The sequence below is a fragment of the Acyrthosiphon pisum genome, chromosome X (assembly GCF_005508785.2).
Source record: "Acyrthosiphon pisum isolate AL4f chromosome X, pea_aphid_22Mar2018_4r6ur, whole genome shotgun sequence".
Lineage (NCBI taxonomy): Eukaryota > Metazoa > Arthropoda > Insecta > Hemiptera > Aphididae > Acyrthosiphon > Acyrthosiphon pisum.
In genome coordinates this window covers 96297719-96305581 of record NC_042493.1, presented here as the reverse complement: position 1 = coordinate 96305581, position 7863 = coordinate 96297719, and the positions used below count along the sequence as shown (strand labels likewise).

The 7863-nt window shown below is 24.3% G+C and overlaps 1 long non-coding RNA gene across 3 annotated transcripts; it reads right to left on the bottom strand.

The window, feature by feature from the left end:
* Positions 1–346: 346 nt before the first annotated feature.
* Positions 347–7103, bottom strand: LOC103310577. 3 transcript variants are annotated; one of them, XR_001680224.2, is made up of 7 exons: positions 6932–7103; positions 5985–6131; positions 4835–4980; positions 3954–4099; positions 3007–3152; positions 1357–1502; positions 347–395 (listed from the first exon to the last, which is right to left on the bottom strand). It is a non-coding gene; the product is annotated as an uncharacterized LOC103310577 (long non-coding RNA). The 3 variants fall into 3 exon arrangements; XR_511130.3 differs by lacking the exon at positions 4835–4980; XR_001680225.2 differs by lacking the exon at positions 5985–6131 and having other exon boundaries at positions 6932–7102.
* Between the last annotated feature and the right edge of the window lie 760 nt (positions 7104–7863).

Sequence of the window (7863 nt, the reverse complement as noted above, 5' to 3'; positions counted from 1 at the left end):
TACTCTACAATGTATTACACTCATAAAATATTAGATAGACTAATAATATTTTATTCATAGGTTTAATGTTTTTTGAATAGACCCAAATAATAAATAAAAAATTTGCAATGCAATTCATTCCTGATTATCATGTGTTAAATACAGTTGTATTTTATACTTCTAAGTTTAATTTATAAGTGTGATACTAATATAATATTCTTGTATTGGAAAATAATTCTAATAAAATATTAGATAGACTAATAATATACCATTCAAATTTTAATCGGACGACCATAGTAGACATTAACTGTAATGAATGGAGCTCATGTATTTTTCCATTGATGTTAGTCATTTAAAAGTGTATGTCTTTGTCTGCACAATAAGCATCGGTATGAAACTCAATATATAGAACATATCTGAAAAATGAACAAACAGATTAGTATTTCAAATTCCAATTGATATTCATTTTCTACTATTGAATGTAATGTAATTGTATGACTATAAAATGATTGATCGATATTCACAGTTTATAATGTTTTTTGATTAGACCCAAATAATAAATAAAAAATTTGCTATGCAATTCATTCCTGATTATCATGTGTTTAACACAGTTGATTTTATATTTCTAAGTTTAATTTATAAGTGTGATACTAATATAATATTCTTGTATTGGAAAATAATTCTGAACTACTTTTCAACCTTATGCAAATTAAAGAAAATCAGTGATCGAATAAATGCATGTTAATTTTTTTGGTACATTGATTGAACACAGTTGATTTTATACTTCTAAGTTTAATTTATAAGTGTGATACTAATATAATATTCTTGTATTGGAAAATAATTCTGAACTACTTTTCAACCTTATGCAAATTAAAGAAAATCAGTGATCGAATAAATGCATGTTAATTTTTTTGGTACATTGATTGAACACAGTTGATTTTATACTTCTAAGTTAAATTTATAAGTGACACAAATATAAAATACAACCGTTTATTGTAAAATGCCCTTCAAAAACACAATAATAATGATTTATAAACTTATTAAGAAGGTATGCATGGAATTTAACAATAGTATACTTTGCTTATAACAGAGTAATATTCTTGTATTGGAAAATAATTCTGAACTACATTTAAACCCTTTGTAAATTAAAGAAAACCAGTGATCGAATAAATGCTTGTTAATTTTTTTGGTACATTGATAGCAAGAGCTATAATAATTTGGTTTCAAATTTGAATTTATCAGTTCTGAGAAAATAATGATGGGTTAAGTAATACTATAAATTGTATAAAATTATACATGTATATATGGAAATATTATTCTGTCGTTTACTCTACAATGCATCACACTCTTAAAATATTACATAGATTAATAATATACCATTCAAATTTTAATCGGACGACCAAAGTAGACATTAACTGTAATGAACGAGCTCATGTATTTTTCCATTGATGTTAGTCCTTTAAAAGTGTTTGTCTTTGTCTGCACAATAAGCATCGGTATGAAACTCAATATATAGTACATATCTGAAAAATGAACAAACAGATTAGTATTTCAAATTCCAATTGATATTCATTTTCTACTATTGAATGTAATGTAATTGTATGACTATAAAATGATTGATCGACATTCACAGGTTATAATGTTTTTTGATTAGACCCAAATAATAAATAAAAAATTTGCTATGCAATTCATTCCTGTTTATCATGTGTTTAACACAGTTGATTTTATACTTCTAAGTTTAATTTATAAGTGTGATACTAATATAATATTCTTGTATTGGAAAATAATTCTGAACTACATTTAAACCCTTGTAAATTAAAGAAAACCAGTGATCGAATAAATGCTTGTTAATTTTTTTGGTACATTGATTGAACACAGTTGATTTTATACTTCTAAGTTAAATTTATAAGTGACACAAATATAAAATACAACCGTTTATTGTAAAATGCCCTTCAAAAACACAATAATAATGATTTATAAACTTATTAAGAAGGTATGTATGGAATTTAACAATAGTATACTTTGCTTATAACAGAGTAATATTCTTGTATTGGAAAATAATTCTGAACAACATTTAAACCCTAAGTAAAGTAAAGAAAACCAGTGATCGAATAAATGCTTGTTAAATATTTTGGAACACTGATAGCAAGAGCTAGAATAATTTTGTGTCGAATTTGAATATATCAGTTCTGAGAAAAATAATGATTGGTTAAGTAATATTATTGATTATATTAAATTATACATGTGATGTATGTATGGAAAATTTAATCTGTCGTTTACTCTACAATGTATTACACTTATAAAATATTAGATAGACTAATAATATTTTATTCATAGGTTTAATGTTTTTTGAATAGACCCAAATAATAAATAAAAAATTTGCAATGCAATTCATTCCTGATTATCATGTGTTAAATACAGTTGTATTTTATACTTCTAAGTTTAATTTATAAGTGTGATACTAATATAATATTCTTGTATTGGAAAATAATTCTAAACTACTTTTCAACCTTATGCAAATTAAAGAAAATCAATGATCGAATAAATGCATGTTAATTTTTTTGGTACATTGATTGAACACAGTTGATTTTATAATTCTAAGTTAAATTTAAAAGTGACACAAATATAAAATAGAACCGTTTATTGTAAAATGCCCTTCAAAAACTCAATAATAATGATTTATAAACTTATTAAGAAAGTATGTATGGAATTTAACAATAGTATACTTTGCTTATAACAGAGTAATATTCTTGTATTGGAAAATAATTCTGAACTACATTTAAACCCTTTGTAAATTAAAGAAAACCAGTGATCGAATAAATGCTTGTTAATTTTTTTGGTACATTGATAGCAAGAGCTATAATAATTTGGTTTCAAATTTGAATTTATCAGTTCTGAGAAAATAATGATGGGTTAAGTAATACTATTAATTGTATAAAATTATACATGTATATATGGAAATTTTATTCTGTCGTTTACTCTACAATGCATCACACTCTTAAAATATTACATAGATTAATAATATACCATTCAAATTTTAATCGGACAACCAAAGTAGACATTAACTGTAATGAACGAGCTCATGTATTTTTCCATTGATGTTAGTCCTTTAAAAGTGTTTTTTTTTGTCTGCACAATAAGCATCGGTATGAAACTCAATATATAGTACATATCTGAAAAATGAACAAACAGATTAGTATTTCAAATGCCAATTGATATTCATTTTCTACTATTGAATGTAATGTAATTGTATGACTATAAAATGATTGTTCGATATTTACAGGTTATAATGTTTTTTGATTAGACCCAAATAATAAATAAAAAATTTGCAATGCAATTCATTCCTGATTATCATGGGTTAAATACAGTTGAATTTTATACTTCTAAGTTTAATTTATAAGTGTGATACTAATATAATATTCTTGTATTGGAAAATAATTCTGAACTACTTTTCAACCTTATGCAAATTAAAGAAAATCAGTGATCGAATAAATGCATGTTAATTTTTTTGGTACATTGATTGAACACAGTTGATTTTATACTTCTAAGTTAAATTTATAAGTGACACAAATATAAAATACAACCGTTTATTGTAAAATGCCCTTCAAAAACACAATAATAATGATTTATTAACTTATTAAGAAGGTATGCATGGAATTTAACAATAGTATACTTTGCTTATAACAGAGTAATATTCTTGTATTGGAAAATAATTCTGAACTACATTTAAACCCTAAGTAAATTAAAGAAAACCAGTGATCGAATAAATGCTTGTAAAATATTTTGGAACACTGATAGCAAGAGCTAGAATAATTTTGTGTCGAATTTGAATTTATCAGTTCTGAGAAAATAATGATGGGTTAAGTAATACTATTAATTGTATAAAATTATACATGTATATATGGAAATTTTATTCTGTCGTTTACTCTACAATGCATCACACTCTTAAAATATTACATAGATTAATAATATACCATTCAAATTTTAATCGGACGACCAAAGTAGACATTAACTGTAATGAACGAGCTCATGTATTTTTCCATTGATGTTATTCCTTTAAAAGTGTTTGTCTTTGTCTGCACAATAAGCATCGGTATGAAACTCAATATATAGTACATATCTAAAAAATGAACAAACAGATTAGTATTTCAAATTCCAATTGATATTCATTTTCTACTATTGAATGTAATGTAATTGTATGACTATAAAATGATTGATCGATATTTACAGGTTATAATGTTTTTTGATTAGACCCAAATAATAAATAAAAAATTTGCAATGCAATTCATTCCTGATTATCATGGGTTAAATACAGTTGTATTTTAAACTTCTAAGTTTAATTTATAAGTGTGATACTAATATAATATTCTTGTATTGGAAAATAATTCTGAACTACTTTTCAACCTTATGCAAATTAAAGAAAACCAGTGATCGAATAAATGCTTGTTAATTTTTTTGGTACATTGATTGAACACAGTTGATTTTATACTTCTAAGTTAAATTTATAAGTGACACAAATATAAAATACAACCGTTTATTGTAAAATGCCCTTCAAAAACACAATAATAATGATTTATAAACTTATTAAGAAGGTATGCATGGAATTTAACAATAGTATACTTTGCTTATAACAGAGTAATATTCTTGTATTGGAAAATAATTCTGAACTACATTTAAACCCTTTGTAAATTAAAGAAAACCAGTGATCGAATAAATGCTTGTTAATTTTTTTGGTACATTGATTGAACACAGTTGATTTTATACTTCTAAGTTTAATTTATAAGTGTGATACTAATATAATATTCTTGTATTGGAAAATAATTCTAATAAAATATTAGATAGACTAATAATATACCATTCAAATTTTAATCGAACGACGAAAGTAGACATTAACTGTAATGAACGAGCTCATGTATTTTTCCATTGATGTTAGTCCTTTAAAAGTGTTTGTCTTTGTCTGCACAATGAGCATCGGTATGAAACTCAATATATAGTACATATCTGAAAAATGAACAAACAGATTAGTATTTCAAATTCCAATTGATATTCATTTTCTACTATTGAATGTAATGTAATTGTATGACTATAAAATGATTGATCGATATTTACAGGTTATAATGTTTTTTGATTAGACCCAAATAATAAATAAAAAATTTGCAATGCAATTCATTCCTGATTATCATGGGTTAAATACAGTTGTATTTTATACTTCTAAGTTTAATTTATAAGTGTGATACTAATATAATATTCTTGTATTGGAAAATAATTCTAAACTACTTTTCAACCTTATGCAAATTAAAGAAAATCAGTGATCGAATAAATGCATGTTAATTTTTTTGGTACATTGATTGAACACAGTTGATTTTATACTTCTAAGTTAAATTTATAAGTGACACAAATATAAAATAAAACCGTTTATTGTAAAATGCCCTTCAAAAACACAATAATAATGATTTATAAACTTATTAAGAAGGTATGCATGGAATTTAACAATAGTATTCTTTGCTTATAACAGGGTAATATTCATGTATTGGAAAATAATTCTGAACTACATTTAAACCCTAAGTAAATTAAAGAAAACCAGTGATCGAATAAATGCTTGTAAAATATTTTGGAACACTGATAGCAAGAGCTAGAATAATTTTGTGTCGAATTTGAATATATCAGTTCTGAGAAAAATAATGATTGGTTAAGTAATATTATTGATTATATTAAATTATACATGTGATGTATGTATGGAAAATTTAATCTGTCGTTTACTCTACAATGTATTACACTCATAAATTATTAGATAGACTAATAATATTTTATTCATAGGTTTAATGTTTTTTGAATAGACCCAAATAATAAATAAAAAATTTGCAATGCAATTCATTCCTGATTATCATGTGTTAAATACAGTTGTATTTTATACTTCTAAGTTTAATTTATAAGTGTGATACTAATATAATATTCTTGTATTGGAAAATAATTCTAATAAAATATTAGATAGACTAATAATATACCATTCAAATTTTAATCGGACGACCATAGTAGACATTAACTGTAATGAATGGAGCTCATGTATTTTTCCATTGATGTTAGTCATTTAAAAGTGTATGTCTTTGTCTGCACAATAAGCATCGGTATGAAACTCAATATATAGAACATATCTGAAAAATGAACAAACAGATTAGTATTTCAAATTCCAATTGATATTCATTTTCTACTATTGAATGTAATGTAATTGTATGACTATAAAATGATTGATCGATATTCACAGGTTATAATGTTGTTTGATTAGACCCAAATAATAAATAAAAAATTTGCTATGCAATTCATTCCTGATTATCATGTGTTTAACACAGTTGATTTTAGACTTCTAAGTTTAATTTATAAGTGTGATACTAATATAATATTCTTGTATTGGAAAATAATTCTGAACTACTTTTCAACCTTATGCAAATTAAAGAAAATCAGTGATCGAATAAATGCATGTTAATTTTTTTGGTACATTGATTGAACACAGTTGATTTTATACTTCTAAGTTTAATTTATAAGTGACACAAATATAAAATACAACCGTTTATTGTAAAATGCCCTTTAAAAACACAATAATAATGATTTATAAACTTATTAAGAAGGTATGCATGGAATTTAACAATAGTATACTTTGCTTATAACAGAGTAATATTCTTGTATTGGAAAATAATTCTGAACTACATTTAAACCCTAAGTAAATTAAAGAAAACCAGTGATCGAATAAATGCTTGTTAATTTTTTTGGTACATTGATAGCAAGAGCTATAATAATTTGGTTTCAAATTTGAATTTATCAGTTCTGAGAAAATAATGATGGGTTAAGTAATACTATTAATTGTATAAAATTATACATGTATATATGGAAATTTTATTCTGTAGTTTACTCTACAATGCATCACACTCTTAAAATATTACATAGATTAATAATATACCATTCAAATTTTAATCGGACGACGAAAGTAGACATTAACTGTAATGAACGAGCTCATGTATTTTTCCATTGATGTTAGTCCTTTAAAAGTGTTTGTCTTTGTCTGCACAATAAGCATCGGTATGAAACTCAATATATAGTACATATCTGAAAAATGAACAAACAGATTAGTATTTCAAATTCCAATTGATATTCATTTTCTATTATTGAATGTAATGTAATTGTATGACTATAAAATGATTGATCGATATTTACAGGTTATAATGTTTTTTGATTAGACCCAAATAATAAATAAAAAATTTGCAATGCAATTCATTCCTGATTATCATGTGTTAAATACAGTTGTATTTTATACTTCTAAGTTTAATTTATAAGTGTGATACTAATATAATATTCTTGTATTGGAAAATAATTCTAAACTACTTTTCAACCTTATGCAAATTAAAGAAAATCAATGATCGAATAAATGCATGTTAATTTTTTTGGTACATTGATTGAACACAGTTGATTTTATACTTCTAAGTTAAATTTAAAAGTGACACAAATATAAAATAGAACCGTTTATTGTAAAATGCCCTTCAAAAACTCAATAATAATGATTTATAAACTTATTAAGAAAGTATGTATGGAATTTAACAATAGTATACTTTGCTTATAACAGAGTAATATTCTTGTATTGGAAAATAATTCTGAACTACATTTAAACCCTTTGTAAATTAAAGAAAACCAGTGATCGAATAAATGCTTGTTAATTTTTTTGGTACATTGATAGCAAGAGCTATAATAATTTGGTTTCAAATTTGAATTTATCAGTTCTGAGAAAATAATGATGGGTTAAGTAATACTATTAATTGTATAAAATTATACATGTATATATGGAAATTTTATTCTGTAGTTTACTCTACAATGCATCACACTCTTAAATATATTACA